Here is a 24,185-nt window from a genome sequence, read left to right on the forward strand (position 1 = left end):
CACCCTCATATAATTATCTTGTACCTGCTTTAGCACCACTTACAATGTAGTGGCCAACACAACAATTAACAGAAGAACATTATGGTGCTAATTATGCGCTGACCCATCGTCAGTCATCATTACAACCCATTATCAATCCACAGGCAACAAAGTGTTGAGTTCAGCTCATTCCTCAGCCATGTGTCCTCCAAGACGGGACCTCGAACCTACTCTTGACCGCACTTGTAAAGAAAGACATGGCATTAAAGAATGTACCGGCACCAAAATATCTCCTCTACCCAATTACAACCCAGATAATTTGTTTAAATATCAGGCTACTCAACAGACTCCAATAAAAAGAGCGACCCAGATAAAATCAAGGGAGCGATGGTAGTCTGCAACTAGAGCTTCACTAACAAATGGTAGACAGAAATGCTGCATGACAAAGAAAGTCTCCGCAGGCGGGTCCATTGACTTTATTCAGCGTTGTATCACAGCAGTGAATTAGAGGTTGAGGCAGAAGTAGCTGCTTTCTATTCTGGGCCCAACATTTCTGCAGGCTCAGAGCAACGCAGAGCTAGAGAGAGGCAAAGATCAGCGCCGTAGCTGGCAGAGACGAGTGAAACTCAAGTGCAATTTGGGCTATATATGCATTCCCATGGTGCTCGAGCCGGGATGGAGTGGGTGGAAGAGGAGCTCTTAGCGGAACTTGCGTGGGGCAGGATGGGTGGGTGGATGAAGAGGGAGGGGGAGGGAATTGTTGCTATGTTAAAGGCAGTGGATGGGTTTATTTTTAAGCTAGAGGAGAGATGATGTATGGGACGAGAGGGCAGTGCATACTGTACGTCAGTCTTGGTCACTCTACGGTCCACAGGGGCCTCTGTGAGGGCCCCTTCGGTGTGACTGAATCACTACTTCAGCCTCTAAGCATCGTTAATGCTGAAGTCACTGCCAGTTTATTCTCTGTTCTGTCTGGAGATGAACCTATGGTCCAAAATAGTCCAAATGATCTGGAGTGTGTTTGCCTCACAATACCCTGGAGAGGAAAAACAGCCCAGTTTAAACCATCTTCTTTTGACTAATGCTGCATTCATGTTATATCAGACTTATATCCGATTGGGGGATGTAAAAAACATTCTTAACATACCTCACACACCAGGAATATCTGGAAAGATAATCTTTAGAACCATCAAAAAATCGGGGCTTTGCTGATGATTGTCGGGAGGGGGGAATCAGGCCGAAGAATCGTCTTGATTCTCGTGTATTAGACTCACCAGTCAGGACAGTCTCCCTGGTTTCATTGCTAAAACTGAGTTGAAACAATTATAGAGTTAAAAAAAAAATCTGCACAGCAGAACCAATCCAAAGTCTTTAGGGCGGCCCTTCATATTGGGGCGGTGACATGCAGAAGTTGTGTGCATGTAAAAACTGTCAAAGCGGAAACACATGCACAGAACTGTTGTTGCTACAGATGCTCTGCTAACGTGCTAACAGACACACAGATGGTTCACTGCTGTTCAAAGTTTAAAATATAAAAATAATCTCAGAGCCCGAGTTCCCACCAGAAACACGGGCTCCCTCCCGGCTCTCCCAGACAACCGCAACCTATAACAGCACGTTATCCCCACGTGGCACCCCTGTATGTTCCTACACATGTAGATAAATGGTTGTGACAGGCCTGTCTGAATCCAGGACATGTAAGGGACGTAGGTTTCTTAGTGGCCATTCTCACCACTGTTATAGCGACAACTTTGCATTTAGAAATTCCTCAGACATTCGGTAGATCTCCGATTGTCTGGTATCGTATGTCTTCAACTGTAATCACAATCAGGAAATGTAGGAGTTTCTATTAAAGTTGACATCTCCCACTTACCATCATGAGTTGTGGAAATAACATCACAAAAAGAGATTTTCAAATGTATGCAGACAATAAAGTTATAGATCTGGTACATGTAGAAGTATTATGTCAGTTTTGACCCAGTTGTTGCAGCATCTACAGTCCATAGCAGCATGATTTCAAAACTCACACCTCACCCTCAATATCAAGAAAACTGTTAGTTTGCTTTTCTTCCAAGACTCAGCCCTTGTCAGAAGTAATAGGTTAAAATTAGGCCTGTCAATCGATTAAAATATGAAATCCCGACATAATTGTCCATAGTTAATGGTGATTACCCACAAATTAATAGCAATTTTTTGTATCTGTTCAAAATGTACCTAAATGGAGATCTGTCAAGTATTTAATACTCTTATCAACATGGGAGTGGGCAAATATGCTGCTTTATGCTAATATATGTCTATTTGTATTATTGGAAATCAAGTAACAAAACAAAACAATGACAGATATTGTCCAGGAACCCTCACAGGTACTGCATTTAGCATAAGAAATATGCTCAAATCATAACATGGCAAACTGCAGCCCAACAGACAACAACAGCTGTCAGTGTGTCAGTGTGCTGACTTGACTATGGCTTGCCCCAAACTGCATGTGATTATCATAAAGTGGGCATTTCTGTAAAGGGGAGACTCGTGGGTACCCATAGAACCCATTTACATTCACATATCTGGAGGTCAGAGGTCAAGGGAGCCCTTTGAAAATGGCCATCCTAGTTTTTCCTCACCAAAATTTAGCGCAAGTTTGGAGCGTTATTTAACCTACTTTTCAACAAGCTAGTATGACGTGGTTGGTACCAATGGATTCTTTAGGTTTTGTGTTCGATGTGAGACCAGAGGCCTGTACTACGAAGCAGGATTTGGCGTTATCGAGGTAACTTCAGGGTTAACTCTGGGTTTTCCGTACTACGAAGCTGGTTCACTTCTTACCGAGGTAGATCTCCATGGTAACTTATGCTGAACGGCTAACCTGCTCCGGAGCAGGTTATGTTCCAGATAAGAGATCAACTCGTATTAAAGCACCTCCTACTGACCAATCAGAGCTCAGTGCGGTGATTATATGATAATATCACACACATATGAAGATGTTTAAGTCATAATCCAGGCTGAAAACAACACAGTTTAAACTGACAAATGCAAGAAGGACAGTTGGATTTTTTGCAGGGGGTGTTTACCGCTTTGAATTATATTTTTATATTTATTTATTTTAACTTGCTCTTGAGTCCGTTTCACACCGTCAGAGAAGGGGGACGCAGGTGAAAGGATGTTTAAATAGTCATAGACGCCAAATTCAAACCGCAGGGTTAAAATAGGTGAAATCTATTCATATATTACACTCTTTAAAGCTATTTATATTTAGACGACTATATCTGACTTTTGAGTGTTCCATTAAATTAATAAGTCTGTTAATTTACGCATTCACACCGGGAGTTTTTTCTTTTTCCAGCTGTTCTTCCTGCATTTGGCAGCTTCAATTGTGTTACTTTTAGTCTGGATTATGTGTTAACTTCTTCGTATTTGTCTAATATAGTTTACTCTTCCTTTGTTAAATGTGCCGCTCTGCCTGTCAGTAGTCTTGTTCATGTCTCTGATTGGTCAGATGCTGCAAACACCGCCTCGTTCATGTGAACGCACTCATATCCAGACAGAGAAACCCTGGGTTAACTTATCGAGTTGATAACCACCTTCGTAGTACAGTTTAGCGAGATCTCGTTTGTTAAGTTAAGTGAAGCCAGATAACGAGAGGATACCCTGGGTATGTTGAACTCGCTTCGTAGTACAGGCCTCAGTATCTTCACCAGCTTTAAAACTGAGCCCGCTACAACCTCCGAAATATCGAAATGCGGGTCGGTGTCCCATGCGCATTCGCCTGTGGCTACGCTGTTCAGACTCAGACTCCAACACAAACTACACGGAAGCACCAAAACCTCTTGGTTGTATCTAGTGAAGCCCATCTGTTAAACAGTGTTGGCCGCGGTCGGAGGACGCAGGGGAGACCGTAGCTTTGGTCTCCAGGACTGGAGTCTCTGCTGTGCTCTGCTCCTCTGTCTGCCTGCCTGCCTTCACTCACACACCGCGCTCGTTCTCGCTCGCTCAGCTCGTTCCACCTCACGTGCATGCGCGTACACTACACACTGCAGAAGAGTTAATAGCTCTGAGAATATCTAGTGAATGTACAGTAGACGTTTGTGCAGAAATAACTGCAGCAGCTCCTCAAGACCAACAGAGGTTTTCCGTGTCTTGTGAAGTGACGGGGCTCCGCAGAGAGAAACGTTATCATCTCCGACCAAAACTCCGGTGTCTCCCCTGTTCCCTCCGGCCGCGGTCGGGAGGCTGAGGCAGGAAAAGCCAACACTAGTATCAGCATAGATTCATGGAGAGACCTTCGTCTGGTCAGCTAACATTACTGCCAAGCAGCTGAAATATAGAGTGATATTGTGGTTTTAGCTGACGTGTGTCGCCTCACTGTTTTGACCGATGCTCGTTCATGTCCATTTAGAGCGAGCACAAGCGCGTTAGATTCACACCTCAAATTTGAGAAACACAACAAACGAACATACATTTAGACAGGCCCGTCGCGTGTCTTGCTCGTGCCCAGAACAAGATGATATCAAACGCCACAAACATCCATTCCTCCACTTTGTCAGGCAGAGGTAATGCACAGGCATGAAACACTATTTAATTGTTTTGGTATGATGACGCACGCAGTGAATTGACTTTGTCTTCAAACTTTTTATTTTGATAACCACATATGGCTATTTTTTCAAGACAAGATTTCTTAATCAAATTTTACAGGTTTTGGGGTTGCTGTTTTTCTTTGTTTTTCCAATGTGTTTGATGTATCTGTTCATTAAAGCAAATATGTAATAGAAGCAAACACATACACATCCTGCTACTATCACTGTAAACTGCTAGTAATCACACAGATGCAGTGTGCTGAAAATGGGTTGTTGTCTTTCCAGCACTTTCTCTCTCTCTCTCTCTCTCTCATCCTCCCTCTACTTGTGACTCATTCAGTGATGTGACCCATGGTACATTAGCTTCACATAATAAGCGAGTGTGTGCGTAGAGAACCAGACCATGTATTGTACAGCAGCACATAGAGAAGCGTACAGTGTGCAGAGTAACACAAGCTCTGGTAGCTGACACCTGCATACTGTCTGACTGTAAACGTATTGACATTCACATATAGAGATAAACGGATAAAAGGTTAAGTAATGTGTGTGTGTGTGTGTGTGTGTGTGTGTGGACGAGGTATATTGAGTTAAATTGACTCTCCTCAAATCTCCCGTGCCAGCTGCTTTCCTTTAGTTGTTCATCTATCACAGTTACTGCACCTGATTCCTCTCTCTCTCTCTCTCTCTGTCTCTCTCTCTCTCTCAAACACACAAACAAGGATGTATGCAGGCATGTGTACATCTGCATACTGTATAATATATGTCTATATTCTTAACATTGTTCTTTGTAGACTTGTATACATTCCGGTTTAATGTAACTTGGGTCTGATTTGTGTGGACCAGTTGTAATGAGGCAGAATCATCCTTAAACCTGTTCTCTAACTCCTTCGACTTTAACCCCAGTGAGTGTTACATGTTCGCTATCATCCTGTTTCAACCTGGCTTTGATGCCTGTGCACAGTATCCAGGTGTACTGACTGTAGCATGTCAACCTAAAGCATTAAAGCAGTTCTGGCTGCCCAAACATTCTACATTTACCACAAAGCTAGATTTGGCATCTCTGTGTTATCCAGTAAAGTAAGAGATATAAAGAAATAAAAAAGTTATAAAAAAATAATTCTACGGTGAATGTAAATGCAGTGACATCAGAGTGAACCGATACATCTGATCAAATCCTCCCCCACAGAAAACATGAAGGCATGTGGACTGTACATGTGTGAACACACTCACACACACATATAGCATGACACACAGCACAATACAAATGCATGTCAAACAAGGATGCACACTTTCACACACGCAGAATACACACATCTATGGTCTCTTGTGCTCTCACACACACACCTACACACACACACACACACACACACACACACACACATTATTGTGACAGCTGTTCTGCTCTCTGATCTACTGTAGCTACAGTACACGTCAGACTGTTCCTCCACATCAGGGAGCTGATTCCCATCAGCTTCTCCCACACACTGAAGCCTGTTATCTAGAACATGGGCTTTGCAAAATGGAGAGCTGCATTCAAGTACACTTGACAACAGCAGCATCCAGCAGTTTTCGTAGGGAAAGCAGCCAAGGGAGCCGAGCAGTCAACAAGGTTTGTTCTAAAAAAAAGCGGCCACGTCACGTTGGCCTTATCAAACCAGAGGAAAGCAAAGGATAACTTCCGGCACGGAGCAATCTGAGGGAGAGTTGCTTTTTTTGGAGCTTGTTAAGGGCCTGATGTGCAAGTAGAGTCATTTGGCTGTGATTATGTAACGTTGTTTCTCCAAATACAAGTAGAATAAAGCAGTCATTGCTTAAAAATAAAAATAAAAAAATAAAATGGCTAAGGTTAGATAAACAGCATACTAATGTGAAATATCACATTCAAACAAAACATGGCATCAGTATGGGCACGTAATATGCTTTTTTACAAACCATAAAGGCTTTTGAAGGCTTATACCCCTTTTTTCAAACACAGACAATTCTTTTAACCTTAAAGCTTCAGTAGGCAACAATTCTTTGGCATCATTGGGCAAAAATTCCATAATAACCTTTCAGCATATTGTAAATCAAGTGGTCTGAGAGACTTCTGCTCCTCCTCATGGCTCTGTTATCAGGCTCTAAAATATCTAGCCCGTGACAGGAGACCTTGACCAATCACAGATCATTTCAGAGAGAGAGCGTTCCTATTGGCTGTGCTCCGGCTGGTGGGCAGTGCTTGGTATTTCCTCAACTTAATCTCAAGATATTAATGAAAACGTCTGAGAAGAGAAATAGGTATTACAGTAACAGAATATTGATTCATATTTGATCAGCGCTGCCTAGTTTGACCGTTTAATCGGAGTGACTGACTCGTGGCTATCATAGACTGAAGCTGGACGGCAGACTCTAGATCAGCTCTGACTGCTTGTTTTCCTCCGGTCTGTGAAATCTTGCAGATGCCGTTAGGAGCACCGGAGGACACGGAGGCACATGTTTTTTTTCAGATTACCTGTCTCATGCTCTACTGTCAGGATATAGTGACCGTTTTATAAAAATAACTTTTTTAAATCATATTTGCTCCATTTCTACCCACTGCAGCTTCAATTAACCATACAGAATAAAGTCCTATTAAGATTGAAATTAAATTAATTAGATATTTCAGTCCGGACCAAAGTTGTGGACTGACTGACCGACCAACTTTGCCGTCCCTTAAACCACTCCGCTAGCATGGCTAATGATTATCTGAAACAGCATTTACACCATCATCTGACAATGCAACAGTTTTTAAAATCCAAGTAAATGGAACTGTATTTGTGTTATGAGCTCTTTATAAGGCTGGCTCACCACATCTGTTTAATAGTAGAGGAAATCTTAGCTATATGGCTGCATTTACATAAATACCTAATTTACAACACAAAAGGTAATAACAATTAAGAGTGACTAAGTCTTGCCACGTGTGGACAGCCGAAACAAATATTGAACATAACATTGACAAATCACTGTTTAAGTTGTTGGCAAAACAAGTGAAAAAATACATTTATTACACGGTGCACGATAAAGTTAGAATTGTCTTAGACCCCATCGTGTCATATTCAGGGGGATAGTGATGCCATAACATTAGATTCCAACCAACCTTAAAAGCCTCAGGACATCTCGCTGTGCGTGTGCAGCTGGTTATCAAGGCAGCGAATATTTGAGACACACAGCCGGTGAAGTTAATCTGATTACTGCTGCTGGCCAGTGGCTAACGCTGTGATGCTAACACACGCTAACTGCTATCAGTCACACCGGAGGAGCTGGGCCATGGTTCCAATATTTAGAATTTGGACTGCAGTACCCATTTTAAAACGCTAGCTGTCAGTACTACATATTGCTCCTTTACCTTAGAATTAATGTCCATAGTCAGCTGATGGAGTAGAAGCCGGAGAGTGAGAGACAGAGAAATTAGTGAATTAATGAGAGCGTAAAAAAGAGAGATATCCCTGACTGAACTTTCGCTAAGCTTCATTTACACATCCAGCAGTTCCAGAGCAACATGATCATTCATTCGGAGTCATGCTTGTGTTCACCTGATGAATGTAAGTCCAATTTTCACTCTCTTGTAGCTCTGTTTTTGGTCCCCACCAACTCCTGAGAAAATGATCTGTCTCTTTAGCTGCTAAATGCTCCACTATGTTCACCAAAGTCTCTAACTGTGTGTGTCTGCTGTTTGGAACTGAGCAGGTAGTGTATCGTGAGTTTTTAGAGTCTTTTCTCTGAAAATCATGCTACTGCGGCTGAAATGACACTATGAGAACGGTGAGAGTGAACCAAAATAGTAAAGTTACAGACCGGACAGCTAAACAATGAGCTGAAACTCTCTATAAAGCTCTGTGAAGCCAAGGGGAGCTGCTAATTCTGCTGATAATTCTCTGTCGGTTTATCACTACATGCGACCCCTTTCACATTGTCATTTCATACATTGTTATTATAAAAATATTAGGGCTGTCAAAGTTAACGTGATAATAGCGCGTTAACGCAAATCCGTTTTAACGCCACTAATTTCTTTCATGCATTAACGCAACTTTTAGGTTGTAGCTGGCTCCATTTAAAGCTAGAGTGAAAATACTGGTATCATATGAAACTATAAAACCTAAGGAATCCATTGGTAACAACCATATCATACTAGCTTGTCACGAAGGAGGCTTAATAACGCTCCAAACCCAAGGTAATTTTGGCAAGGAAAAACTGGCATGACCATTTTCAAAGAATTGACCTCTGACCTCCAGATATATGAATGAAAATGGGTTCTACAGGTACCCACGAGTCTCCCCTTTACAGACATGCCCACATCTAATCACATGCAGTTTGGGGCAAGTCATAGTCAAGTCAGCACACTGACACACTGACAGCTGTTGTTGCCTGTTGGGCTGCAGTTTGCCATGTTATGATTTGAGCATATTTCTTTAGGGTTTCTGGACAATATTTGTCATTGTTTTATGTTGTTAATTGACTTCCAATAATAAATATATGCATACATTTGCATAAAGCACACACATTTGCCCACTCCCATGTTGATAAGAGTATTAAATACTTGACAAATCTCCCTTCAATTAAATATTTTAATTGATTGACAGCCCTAAAACATATCGACAGCCGCTCCAATGATAATACAATGTCAGGTTGTCCTGGATTTTTTCTGTAGCTATTCTCATGTAGATAGAGACCATCATCATAATTAATTTGTTATTTCATTATAGCCATAATTCCCCTGCTCCCCCACCCCCCAGTATTTCTCACAGAATGTCTCCATATCTGTACGTCTCAAGGACAGCATCCAGGAGACACCTGCCCACGTGTTAAAGCTGTGGGGATACATTTAATGAGTATGAAATCCCAAAGACATCTATACCATTGTACCATTGTACTATCTGCCAGACAACCTGATTACCACAACAGGATTAGCATGACAAGGCAACAGCCATTAAGCCCGGCTGTTTTGTTACATTGTACCTGTTCAGGAGCAGTGCTGCTCTGACAAGCCTCTATTCAAAAGGATGACAACAAATCCTACAAGGCCGTGCATGTGCTGTCGAGGTGGAGGGATGCGGCTAACAGAGCACTGGAGGAATTATTCCCCTGCAGACTGCACAGAAAGAATTATGTATGTTTGATGTTAAATGCAAATAAAGCGCAGTTGATACAGGCAGCTTAGTTAATGCATAACTACTAGGTGTTACATGCTGCACAGTAACTATGCACAGTAACTATATATTACTGATATGCTGTACATATCAGTGATTTATAAATAAATAAATCACGGATATGTAAAGCATGGCTAAGTAACTCAACAACCGTATTCAAACAATATAGTCATCCTGAACAAAAAAAACCGACCCAGTTATCATGAAACATTGTCACAACCATCATCACCAACATCATCATTACCACCATCCTCATCATCAAAGAATAACACCATCACTACTACCTATACCTCCCCCGTGGCCTGGCCTGAGTTCACAAGGGAAATGGCTGGGTGGGAATGAATGAGTGCCATCTATTGCTTTTTACAGAGGGGAATCTGAACTGGGAGCCAGAAGGTATAGGATCTGAAACTCAGAGTTAAGGGGGTCAGCGCCGACTGATAGGATGGATTTAGCCGCACTACCTGTCTGTCCGTGAGGTTACTTTGCTGGACACCTGGGATTTTACTGCTGACCTTCTCTATTTTAGAAAGAGCAGTTTTGGCCTTGAGATTGTCATACCAGCAGAGAATACAGACTATGTAGGTTTTTTAAAAGAGGGTCTTATCCACATGGAACTAAAGGGGTGACACGGGGTGGCCCACTGCCCACCCCTGAAATATGATTGCCCCCCATTGGTGCCCCCCAAATGCCATTGGGCTAGAGTACCACGGGCAATTCCAGGTCTCATGCAGTGCCACTTGATATGTAATACCACCTTTACTAGGACATAGGGTACTGCACAAGAGCCTGAAGATCGTGCCCAATGTTTTCCAAGCCAATTGTCAATACTGGATTTATTTCTGATAGCGTTTCCCCTGATTGATTCTTGGTCCCCCCGTGTCACCTCATTTAAAAAATCCTGCCAACACCCCCTTCTTCTCCATACACTTTTACTTTACTAATTATTTACTACTCAACTTTAGCTGGAGACACAGCACACAGTGAATCTCGGATACCAGTCTCCCAATTTCACACAGAAATAAATAGGCAGATTGATGCTCTCTCTGTAGAGCAAACATCACTGAAACGCCCCACGAATATCTATCCCATTTTAAGTTTCATGTGGCGAGGCGGATTTTGTTGATACACATTCCTCAGTGGAGAGTCTCCGGGTTTAATATTCTGTCAGAGTTCCTATAAAGGATACACAACTCTCACTAGGGAAAGAGAGAAGGCTGGAAATGAGAGTCAGAGGTCTGAGAGGCAAACAAGAGTTTACTCAAGTGTCACAAGTCAAGTCAAGGTGACAGCTCAGACAAAGGACAGGGACAGTGACCATAATGACCATGGTGAGAGCAACAAATAAAGTAATACTCAGGACACTACACTGTAGATAAAGGCCTCAAATGGACTAGGTCGTATCAGCAAAAAGGCAAAATTGTTAATACTTGAATGGCTACACTCAAAAATGGGGATAAAACTCTGCTGTCCTATCTTCCTCCCGGCTGCATCCTGTTTCCTCTTTGATCTCTCTCTAAGAATTACGTGTCTTTGTAGTTTCGAGGCGATGAATCGTACAATTGGGAATAACATAATTCTTGCACCTGGTGTAGAAGTTCAAACTCTCTTCAAACAAGCCTTCTTATTCACCTCCCCACACCTGGCCAACGACGGCGTGAAGTTGGCATGATAATCAGATTGTCTGTGTTAGAAAGTTACAAAGCTACGCAGCTTCCCTCCGTATCCCTGCTCGACCTTCAGACCAGACTTTCAGGGCCAGATTCACTAAGAAAATGGCATTGCACAAATGTGCACTGCAGCAGCTCATTATGCAGTCAACTACGGGAGTGATCCTGGTATTGCCCTCCAGACGCACTAATGTGAGAGAGCTAATGTAGTTGTAATTCAGCTGTGGGAAATCTGTGACATCACCAAACACAGAAAAGAAGCGACGATGTAGTGATCTTAATTACAAAAGATTTGCTTTGGCTGCAATTGAACTCCACCTAAGAAAAAATGTTGAACTATTAGTCAAAATATCACAAAATGATGACATTATTATCTTCCAGCAGCTGAGAGTGGAGCCGGGGGGAGAGGGTGTTGAGATGGATGTTAATACTGCAGCCACTGCATCTCACTTAAATGTCTTAACAAACAAAAGAACATTTTAATTGCAGTTTGTAGTGATTTTACATTGATGGTCAAGTTGAAATTGAAGTTTGATGAAAACAAACCAAAGCTCCTCATACACTATTCATTTGTCGTACAGTAATCACATTTTGTGTTAATTAATAATAGTCCGATTGCTTAATATTTGTTTCTAATAATGTTTTAATGGGTGATTGTTGTTTTAATCAGTTTAATTTTGTTAAATACCAGGCTTATCTATTCCTGTTTCTACCACAGCCTTGCTTGTGGCTCTAGTAAATCCCATCTGCACTGTGTACACCTGGTCTGCAGAGGTAGAGAATTTCAGTGACCATCGCAAATTGCGTGACCTCAGTAAATCCAGCAGAATACATAATCAACCTCTGTTAGCACGTCTTAACCTTCCCTTGAGACATCAGCTGCAGCAAATCTGCCCCTCAGTCTTCTCAGGTCCACTCAGTTCTGAGGAAGTGAGATCCCGACCTGGGACCCCAGTTGGTCTGGGTCAAATATTAAACTCTAATCAGTACAGGGTATTGTTTTACTGCTACTGGTCTCAGGTCCCTGTTTCAACATACACTATATTTAATATGTGTGTGGTTCTGAATGGATCTGAGCATTGTCAGTATTAGCTCTGATCATGTGGTACACCATAATCACCGCACGAGAAAGTATTTTTGGAAATCATAGCCTATGTAAGATTGATAAGATTTCTGCTGTTGCTTTTGAAATTTGATTGACAGATAGAAAATTCTGTCGTGGTCCGGCTGTGCCTCTCCTTCATTCCTAGTTGTTTCTGTTGTTTGGGGTCCTTGTGTTTCTTGTTTGGTCCCCTGTTAGTTCTTCTCTGTCTCTGTGTGTTTGTCTGGGTGTGGCACTCCATCTCACTCCTGCTGCCAATACCCCTGCGCACGTTGACCACTCATCAAGCTCCTGCAGTATACTGTATATACTCCGGCTCTACACTCCAGTCTTCACCACATCCTTCTGTTTACCAACATGCTACTAACGCTATTTCAGTCAGTTTAATCCTTGTGTTTGCCTGAACTCTGAATAATTTTGTATTTACCTGAGCCTCAGGTCCATTCTCCACTTGCCTCGCCCAGCGCCTCACCATGGATGTATATAGAGAACTATACAGCATTGGAGGCCGGCTCCCATTCATTCCTATGAAAGCTGCTCAGTGGCGCATGAAGCCAAAATGGCCCAATGGCCGAGTGATAAAGTACCCGGATCTTCAGGCGACCTTCCGACTTACCGCCCATAGAGCAGGCGCAGTAGCATTTCCTTTAACCCCGCCTCCTAGCCCTCGCTCCAGCCGCGGTCTCGGGCTCATTCACATGAACGGAGGAAGGGAAATAACTCGGGATTCGAACTTTTAGGACCTAATGATTTAAATAAGGGCTATAAGAGTGTTCATACTGGGTAGTTGATACCTCAAAAAAAAATAGTTAGACGTCTCTTTCCGAATGTAAGTCTATGAGAAAAAAACTTTTTTGGCCCAATGGCATCACGTGACGGACACAGAAGTTGTAATAACACCGTTTGGCCACTACGAACACTTGATTCACGGCCCGGTGTCTTCCTGGGGGCTCTGCTTCCCAGCCAACGACTCAGCTCCCTCAGCCTGCAGCTCTCCATTGCAATCCCCGGGTCAATTCTATCCACATATATCTCAAATTAAGCTGTTTTTGAACTTTTGCAGACTTCTGTCCAAGTTCTCTTATGGGGTCCAAAATCCATTCTACACAACAAATGTGTTATTGGTAAATTGGTCTATAACCCAGATTGTTTTAGTGGTGGTGCAGGAGGGGAAAATGGGCCTTTTTTCTATAAATTTCTCTTTTAAGCATATAAACAAAATACTTTTGGAATTAGTGTCTATGACTTTACATTCTGTCTTAGGACTTTAGGACTTTATTTACTTTTTTGTTGCTCATTTCTTATGCGGCTGCAATATGCTTCTGCCAGTGTTGGTGTTCTCTCTCTGTTATTTTTGAGTCTAGTTATCCTTGGGCCCCTTTCAGCACAGGTCTCTCTTTATTAGAAATAAATTTCTGCATGTTATGTTCAGGAAAGGTTTTCCGCAGGTCCATTTTGGATCAGGTTCAACATTTATGACCTAGGAAAACCTCTTTCAGATGCAGTTAGACGAGCTAACAAGCACTTTGGTTGAAGCATACCGAGGCTTTCAGACTGATACTTCTAATAGACAATGTAATAGAATAGATTTGACAATTTCACGACAGAGCTCTATCCTTGTTCGGGAAAAAAACATGCTGATAGTATACAGAAAAAAGACAAGAGTGATATGGAAACACTGCCTTCATATCAGACATTCGAAAAAAAAAAGCTTTCATGATAAATAGAATCATTTTATATTGTCAGACTCCTCTCTTTCATGCCTCTCAGAGGGGTGGACTACAAAGTGAGATAACTGTGGTCAAGCTAGCCTCCATGCTGTTTTGCGATACGTGTATATCCTCAGAATTACCGACACATTTTCAACCCAACTTGTCACATGTGGACTGGTCAGGACCCCTTGGTGTCACTTTTTAACGCACTGGGTGCCCCTTGGCATCATTTAGGTTTGGGCAACAAAACTTGATTAGGTTTAGGAAAAGATCATGGCTTGGGTTAAAATAAGTGCATTTGTTACGTAAATAAGTAGGTTTTCACCCCTTGTCCTCTTCGGTATGCCAAATAGGCTCGTTGCTGACGGGCAGGTGTTTTTTAAGAGGATAAAGAGAGATGTTGTGTCAGTAAGCCAGGAGCCGTATCCTGGGGTGCCGTAAAACGAACATCTTGGAGCTAGAACAAAAGAGTGATTCGTAAATTATGTGATGTTTCGATAGCCTAATTTATATACAACTTTTGTGCGAAAGGATTGTCCCATATAGACGCTGTGGGATATATTTTCTGTGATTATGCATAACCGACAATCAATCAATGTATCAAGTCCAGTTCCAGTAGGAAATAATTGCCTTATTTACCACTTAGTTTGTTTTCACTGTTTACATCTATAATATCTATAAACAGTGTTAGAGCACTGACACTGTAGTCAAGTCAAGTCAATTTTATTTGTACAGCCCAAAATCACAAATCACAAATTTGCCTCGGGGGGCTTTACAATCTGTACAGGATACGACACCCTCTGACCTTTACAGTGCGACCCTCTCATCGGATAAGGAAAAACGTAACCAAAGAAAACCTTTTTAACAGGGAAAAAAAGGAGGAAACCTCAGGAAGAGCAACAGAGGAGGGATCCCCCTTCCAGGACGGACCGACTTGCGATAGATATTGTGTGTACAGAGTAACAACAGAATGAAAATACAACATAGACAATCCATATGACAAAAAATAATACATATAATATATGTGAGAAGGTGGATCCATGAGGATGTCAAGCAGCTTCCCGGCGTCGCCAAACAGATAGAGCCAGAGCAACACGACCACCTCTCCACGCCAAACAGATAGAGCCAGAGCAACACAACCTCCTCTCCACGCTAACCAGATAGAGCCCGAGCAACACGGCCTCCTCTCCACTTGTACTATTACTCAGTGTGTGTGAAGGTCAACTAACAGTATGGGGTGATTTCTGTGTCTATGATACACTCTTGTTTTGCCAGTTTTACAGAGATAAATTATTAGAACTTGTCTCTCTGTGGCTGTCAGAAACTTGTATCTTCTGGGTCCCACAAGAGGTTAGAGAGGCCAGGTGCGTGTAGCAAACAAACAAGGGTTTGGAAATTAGCAGGGGCTGAGGCAAACAAAGGTACAGTTTTTAATAAGATGAAGCCATGGGAAAATGCATGGGAGGATTGACCAAGAAAGAAAACTTAGAGGAAATTCACAGTTGTAGTTTCAGAGCGCTCAGAGCATCCTCTGGACACTCAATTTTTTTTGTTCAGCTACAATGAACCAACCCACTCCTCCCTCTACTATCGCTGGTCCAAGCCAAAGACAAGCCCAAAGGCCCTTCACGATTGCAGCTAGTGGGAGGATGACTGAGGAGAGGGTGAATGAGTGCCACCTAGCTGTGACCCAGTTCATAGTGAAAGGCCTTAACCCCTTTACAACAGTGGAGTCCAAGAGCTTTAGGTAACACTCACAGTCAGTATATAACATGTTGCATTAATTTTTTAGGATCTAGTATTATAAAAGGGTCTTGTGTTAGCCCAATGGTGTTGCAGTTCCTAATCGAATGTTTATATTAGGGCTGTTCCGAATACCATTTTTTGGGCTTCGAAGCCTCGGTGAGAAATATTCGAAAGGTATTTGAAGCTTTGGGAAAGTGCCACTGCCGCACTACTGTACATACACCCACCTCTACCCATAACTAACAGCGATATCCATCTGAGAATAACTAATAATAATTAATGTTGAATATAAATAATGAATAATATTGTAGCGTAACGCTTTCTGCACCTTTTTATAAAGGTAGCGCCCTGTGTTCGTAAAACTTAATTCCCAGGTTGGCTTTAGTTAAACCCTTATTCCTGTTGTTGCTTTATTTTAATAACCCATAATTATTTCCTCCCTATTTCTTATATGTGACTGCGCTGTGGTTATGTTTATACCTAATAAACATCACATAACTAATATGTCCCCAACAATTTACTCAATTTATTAACTAAAAGGGAATGATATCAAAAATATGTAAAATAAAAAAGGTTCACAATACTCTCAATAATAGTATACCAAGAAAATAGTACTTTGACCTTTGACAGAGATAAACAAGTCAGTATTAACCCGAGTCAATCTTCTATGTTCCTTTAACCTTCTGGGGTCACTAGCATATATGTCACCCTTTAATGTACTTGGTCTAGCCAAAAATAACATAAAGCAGTACCAAAGGATATGCAATGAACTCTTATGGTTTCTTCTACTTTCACCAAAAATAACCTGGTGGGCCCACACACACACTCTCTCACACACACACACACACAAGCCAGCAAACAGAAAAGGATCACTAATGAAAACAACCCCCGTTGCAGGCCTGGTCGATGCTTGGGAACGTGGTGGCCAAAAACAGTTGAGACCGTTTCGCTCTAACAAAGCCAAATAAAAGCTGAGTACTCACGTTAGCGTAGCAGAGTTTGTATCACAGAGTCCTAATGTTGCACCTCCACCTCCAGCTAGAAAGGCTGATAGCTGACAGTGGCAGTCCGATGGGTGAAACCTTCTTTCTCACACGTTGCCAGAGAAGCTACCAGGCTTTTATCCAGGTCACCTGGAGCGCTATATGGGCAGTCCAGAGTGTCCTTCGGCGGTAGTTAGCTTGGCTAGTTAGCTGGAAAGGCTAACGGCGCAATATCAGCTACTGCGTTGATAGCCACCTAACTACTTGCAACATATACATTTGGCGTTTCACTGGCTTGCAGTCCTAGGCTCTAGTTTTTACAGCACTATAACTTACAAACACACTTTAAACCATAAATCTCTAATTACTACATCTCTTTTCGTTCCACTGGCTTCTCTCCAACCTCTCCGTTGCGCTGCTCCCTCACTTCTCTTGCTTGACCACCCGCTCCTCGCTAGTCCCGCCCCACAGCCAATCACAACCAGGTAAAGTGACATGACACATAAACAACCAATTACATGTAATAAAATTAAACAACATAGGTTGAACTCAAAGTAAACCACATGCTCACCAAGTACACTGCAACCAACCTATTTAAAGGGACACAACATACTGTATGTGTATATTGAACTGAACATGTAAATATTAACCAAAACATATTTATTCTGAGCAGAACCACCAGGAAACTGGTAGTAGACCAGGAAACCAGCCACAATGGCACTCAGGGGCAGAACAAATTGCCCTGGGGCTACAGTAGGATTATTCCTTATTTCATGGGCTATCTTGGTATATATATATATATATATATACATACTGTATATAAACAAAAAAAACGAAGCATTCGAATACTGATTTGGAGTTTGATTACCATAGCAACGGTCGAGGCTTCAAAGCATTTGGGTAAGCCCTAATATATATACAGTATATATATGACAAAATAAAACAATGTTAATTCGGTAATTAATTTGTTTAAATTTTTCTCTTAAAAAACAACTAAAAGAAGCGTTAAGCGTACCTTTTAAAGTACCGGATCGAAGCAGTATCAGTAATTAGTAGTACCATTAAAATCTTAACGATACCCATCCCTAGTAATAGCACAGGTCAGTGCTCTAACACTGTTTATAGATATTATAGAATATAAGCAGTGAAAGCAAACTTAAGTGGTAAATGAGGCAATTATTTCCTGCTAGAACTACTTAATACGTTGATTGATTATCGGTTATGCATAATCACAGAAAATATATCCCACAACGCCTGTTCTGAATGTATGCAGTTGAGTTCAGTAATTGAAGCAAATAAAAAAAAAAAAAATTGCAGTTTTACGGTAATTTGTTAAATGAGATTATAGCATGTTTCAATTGTTGAAATGTGTAGTTTTTGTTTGTTGAAAAATGAGACGGTCCCAGTGAAAATCGGTGCAGTCTATAAGCTTGTTTGAGATGAGCTGCGGCCTCAAAAGTAGATGGCGATTGCAGCATGGGGAGGTATCAAATAGCATGCCTGAATTCAAACAGGTCGGCGTTGGCTTGACTCAACTTGCAAAGGCGTAAATAGCTGTGGAAGTGGATGCAACTACCATTACAGGGCGCTAACGTTGCGACTTTTCAAATTATAGAGACAACTCTTCAGTTGTGTTAATGTTAATTCATCTCTTATTTATCTGGTCCAAAAAATTAAGGACTGGGCCTTCAATATGACCTAAACTGGCAGATTTTGCAAAGTGTCTCTTCTTCCTCTTTCAACATTAACCCACAGCACCTTGCTTGTGGTATAAGCCAATTTTACAATGCAATAGACAATTGTAACAATTTCAGTGGTGTTAAATTTCACTTTTACTTCTATACAAGTGATTTAGTTAATAAGGTTCAAGTGGGGATTTGTTTAAAAACCTATAGAGCTGCGAAGTGGGAGGGGGCACTGTTATTGGAAGTGTTTTTCTCCATTCTGCATTCCCATTTGATTGAATTATTTAATTTTTTAACATGTGACCCGGATATAGTAATGATAATGTAGGTTTATGTTATGACCATCAGTTCTAATTATTTCAACATTGGCAACTTTGTCATTTTGGCAAGACAGACGGCATTAAATATACCCATGAGAATCAGAGCAGTAGCAAATTCAAAATGCTTTGTCATTGAAATTGTGAACAAAGAACAGTGCCTTAGTCGCTGAATTCTTCCAAAATTGACCACAAATGTAAAACTGAATTGATTTAATTGCAAATCGTGTTGTCAGTTTTCTCAACACTCAGCTTTTTTCCTGCCATTAGAGGCACACGTGACAGAATCTTTCCGTTATGAACATTGGGAGTCGTAGCTAACTTCTCCAAAGTTTTTATGTCCAGCTTTAATTTTTTTTGTCAAAGAACCAGATATTTTCTAACGCAGTTGTTCATATTTTGTGCTGATGATTTAACTGGGAGAGTTTCATATCGATCTAAGTGTTGGACGTGCTCCAACTGTGAGTCACATAACAATGTTCATGGGGAAAATGAATGAGATTTTTACTGCAGGAACTAGGGGCGCCAAAAATAGCTCCACCCACTACACTTTACTGACCATTTGGGTCGCTGCACCACTGGACTGCACTGTAAAACTGTGGTGTCACTATACCCAGAGCTAAAGTGAATAAAATAGTGAATCTTCCTCTCCAATAATAATTCTCTAATCTTAACTTTCCAGTAACTTGAACCTATTTAATTACTTTTAATAAAGCCTAACATCCTACCGTGTTCAGGGCAAGTCCACTCATTAATTTCCCACAAGTATTTCTCCACAACACTGTTGTAGATTAAATACACTTATCTTCACAAATGAGGTCCTCTGTGTATGCGGCTACCTTCCCGGCCTTTACCACCCTGCTGGTAAACAGCTTTGAAGTCGTGCTTCAGACGAGGCAAAGCTCCTTGGCGCAAGGCCTTAAATGTTAGCTGCTTCATTAAAAGCTGTAATGAATTACTCAGCTCTTGATGAGAGCGGGGATCTGGACCTGCAACAAGGGGAGAGCCCCGGCCTATAGCAGGGGCTTAGCTTCACACGTTCACATGCCTCTGAATATTAATGGAGTCTAATAATGAAACGGCACACTTGTCCCAGGGGAGCTATGTATAATTATGGATAAGCAGTAAACATAGATTATTTTGGCTGCAACAAAGCTGGACAATATTGTCTACATTTATCAAGAGAGAAGAAGAAAGAGATGGTTTTGTTGAATGTATTTGTAGAATCAGGTGTCTTTCTGTGGCCATTTCTGATAAAGTGATATCACACTAAACAATATGATCCTTTACCTTAAAGGAATAGTTCCACATTTTGAGAAATACATATTTGCTTTTTTTCCGAGAGTGAGATTAGTAGATTGATATCAATCTCAAGTCTGTGTATGAAGAGCTGGAGTCAGGATGTGATTAGCCTAGCTTAGCATAAAGACTGTAAGCAGGGGTAAACAGCTAGCCTGGCTCTGTCCAGTTCAAAAGTATACCTACAATTACCTCTAAAGCTCACTAATTAACGCATTTTACCTCATTTCTTTAATCTGTGTACAAATAGAAATTTAAAAACAATAATTCATGATTTTAGCTACATGCTAAAATTATTTCTTGAAAGAACAATAGCCGAATGCAGTGACTTCCCAGACTTTTGTCATCACAGTGAGGTTGCCAGGTTTTGTACCATTGTGCCTGTACAGATATCAAAAGCTGTGCTAACCTACCATATCTGGCACCCCCTTTCTATAGATTAACAGTGTGTTCCAATCCACGTACTTCTGTACCTACACTTACTACTTTGAGTGCATAAGTGCGTTCACACTGGGAAGTACGGCAAAATGCAGTGCACTCAAAGTACCCGGATGTTGTACTCAAAACGGTCAGATCGTTGAGCGTGGAACGCTGGACACTTTCCACACTCAACTATCGCCATCTTGGCTACGTAGCGGAAGGGGCGGAGCCACGACCACTATTCAAACATCCGTAGATAACAGAATAAAACAATACAATACGTAAACATACCGGTGCATTTTCAGCCAACAGGAGGACACATCGTAGGCGTAGGCGACGACGTTGGAAACGTAATTTCTACTCTGCTTTCATTTTTTTTCAGAAGATATTTTGGCGGGTAGCGAGCCGCGGTCAAATGTTGCGATCGTCATTTCCGGTCAGTGCGCCGCAGAGTATTTGATTTGAGACGACCCTACCCCGCTAAAATTTACGCACTACCTAAGTGAGTACAGAGTGCACAAAGTGCACTACATTGAAGTGTACTTCTGGAAGTACGTGTATTGGAACACACTCCTGGCTTCACCAAATCTTTTCTGATGGTCGCGGCTACCCAGCACACATTTCATCGACCCGGGGGTTGACAGTAGGTATGACACAATCTCTCACGTGAAGCGGGTTGAAATGACATCCAGGTTGCACCTAAACCACAGAACAACTGGACTTACAATAATTTAAAATGTTATTGAGTGTAAATTCAAACACTAACAGTTTTATAGAGAACTTTTATATACAAACTGAAAGTTATGTCTGCATAATAAGCGATATAAAGTTATATAGAATTATTGTCCACACAAGTACAAATTCCAATCTACTGCGCATGTCTTCATCATTCGAAGAGAACTCATGGAAGCCACGGCTGACTCGAGCAGCGCAGACAGTACACGACGAAGGCTTCTTTACACATTTATCGGTAAGTTGTGAACATAATGTGCACTGCGATTTATGGAAATGTTAATGAGAAGAGTTACGAGTGGGTATTTATACTTTTTAAGTGCTAAAATGTTCAAATAAAGGCATAATGCAATCTCTGAGCTAGCTAGCTAGCTAGCCTCTGCACTAAAATAACCTGCTGTTTTTTTGTAGTGTTTGTCTGCAGCCCAGTTGCACAGCAGTTTGCGACATAGTCATGAAATTTAATGTATTGAATCATGTACATAGACACAAATTTCCCATTTATTTAGTGATGGTCAGCACAAAATCAACTTTTATGTAATCCACGTAATTGTGAACCGGGAAGTATAAAGAGTGTTTTGTTGCCTAAGCCTAACCAAGTCAATCTTTTCCTAAACCTAACTAAGTAGTTTTATCTTAAAAAGACTGGAGCAGAAATTGACACGAGTCACCTGTTGCTGGATTTTTGTAGGAAAACACAAAAAATATGTTGTTGAAAGTGAAGTGTCACGAAAAAAGGGAAATCATTTTCTTCTTCTCATGTCTATATACACGAATCAAATAGATTCAATCTTGTGACCATTTCACGAACTGCCGCGGGACTGTGTTGGTGTCTGTGTGGGAGCTGCCTGTAACGAGCCATTTGTATGACTGACCAGAAACATTACATATTCTGTTCCTATTGAGATAATAAATGGATGAAAGAGCCTCCCGCTCATCATTCTCCACACAATGACAGAGTCGAGGGGTTGCTTGAACATGCAGTAACAGTGAGTTACGACTAAGCATGGTTACACTGGACTTTTGGACTTTCTATGAGATAGTCTTTTTGATTAATTCATATATAGTCGCATGTGTATTATAATGAGTATATCTGTAATATGTAATTGATTATTATTTTACATTACACGGTTATTCTGAACAGATGTTGTGCACAGTAATTCTTGAATATTGAGTGGTTGTGCTTAGCCCTGATGTCACCGTAAGTGGTGAAATTCTTGCAAGACAGTTATTCACAAAACATGTCAGGATACATAGATTGAATAATTTGTAAAAGTTGAAGACTGTATGTTGAGACGGCGTCTACATTGTGTCCCGATGTTGTAGAGACGTTGATGACTGCACTTTGAGACGTCGCCGTTGCGACCTGACGTTGGTTCAACTTTCATTTTGACTATATATTTCAACCCCATGACGACATCTAGGTTTAGACGTTGTTTCAACTTTTTTCCAATGTCAAAATGTTTGGGGGCATAGCTAATCCAGTTACTACAGCACTTCACACACAGGGAGATTGATATCCATCCTTTCAACTCACTCTCAGAAAGAAAGAGAATTAGGTGTATTATGTTAAACTTTACCTAACCAAAAGATCTGTGCAATGTCTGCCCTTCTATTAAAAAAACCTGACAGCTATTCTGACAAAAACAGCAACTGCATACATCTATATGCCTCAAATATCCAGGATTGTCCGTTTGTCTGATGGGGTGAACAAAATAAACTGCAACACAAGGAGCTGTTTGCCTTGTTTTCCCCTCATGCTGGACTGATTCAATAAAGCCTTGTATATATAGACAGGTGGAAAAAGCCACTTTATTTACTCTTAAATAAGACGTCACCCAAGGACCGAGCCATTCAGCCTCCAGAAAAAGTGTTTTTTTCTGTTTGAAAATTGTTTTAGGTAGAGTCTAGTCTGACAGTAAGAAAAGCTTGCAAGGTCATAAAAAAGCAGACAGTCCAAATACTTGTGGCAAATAAAATAATAATGTCTTGAACTTTGTCTCATCTATTCTGTTAAATATCTTTCCTCCCACATGCTTTTCCTTCTCTCACATCATATCTGCATCAAGAAGAATAATCAAAGTCATATCATTGTGTTTCCTCTTAAATTAAATCTGTACTAAAGTGGCTGGCGCTCTCGCACAGGTCAGCTCCTAAAATATCCCTTCTAAAATGGGCAAAGAAACCTCATTGTGAGTGCAGGGACATGACAGAAGGTGACAAAATTAAAATATTTAGTTATTATTATATAATAGTTTGTATACTTCTCAACTTGTGGAATACTGCTGTTAGCCTGCTAGCCCTGTAGCTTATGTTTATAGCCCCATGCATATTATTTCATGTCCTACCCCATTTTGTGGGGTGTAGGGATGTCACAAGAACCGATACTTCGGTACCAAGTCAATGCCAAAATTCTAAAAACGTGACGGTACTCTTTTTCTACAGTACCGAAGTTACCGTATGATGCCTGTAATCTGTCATCGGTACCGGAGGTACTGGAGATGCGATCTTTCCGCATCTGATGGGGGCAGCATACAGTATACACTTACAAGTGTTCTCATCTGCCGTGTCATGAAGAGGAAGAACGTATAACAGTACGGGAAAAAAAACAACTACACGTGAAATATGGCAACAAGTGCAGCTACAGCACTAGCTCCGCCTCGACTTGCTGAGAAGACAAACAAGACTCGGGTATGTAAATACTTTGCATTTGAGGCGGATCATCAAGGAGTAATAATAGATTCGCAAAAGCCAATATGCAAACGGTGCCGTCGTGCTTTTCAAACCAAAGCATGAAATACTTCCAATTT

At 41.2% G+C, this 24,185-nt stretch overlaps 1 protein-coding gene and 1 long non-coding RNA gene across 3 annotated transcripts in view; both read right to left on the minus strand.

Moving 5' to 3' along the window:
• The window catches only part of LOC119492915 (whirlin-like), a 124,573-nt gene that overhangs the window by 96,172 nt on the left and 4,216 nt on the right, over positions 1 to 24,185 (minus strand). The gene's annotated exons all lie outside the window — the stretch shown is intronic.
• Positions 714 to 12,379, minus strand: LOC119492916. Its single transcript, XR_005207873.1, has 3 exons — positions 12,370 to 12,379; positions 10,904 to 10,908; positions 714 to 1,004 (listed from the first exon to the last, which is right to left on the minus strand). It is a non-coding gene; the product is annotated as an uncharacterized LOC119492916 (long non-coding RNA).

The sequence above is a fragment of the Sebastes umbrosus genome, chromosome 8, assembly GCF_015220745.1.
Source record: "Sebastes umbrosus isolate fSebUmb1 chromosome 8, fSebUmb1.pri, whole genome shotgun sequence".
Lineage (NCBI taxonomy): Eukaryota > Metazoa > Chordata > Actinopteri > Perciformes > Sebastidae > Sebastes > Sebastes umbrosus.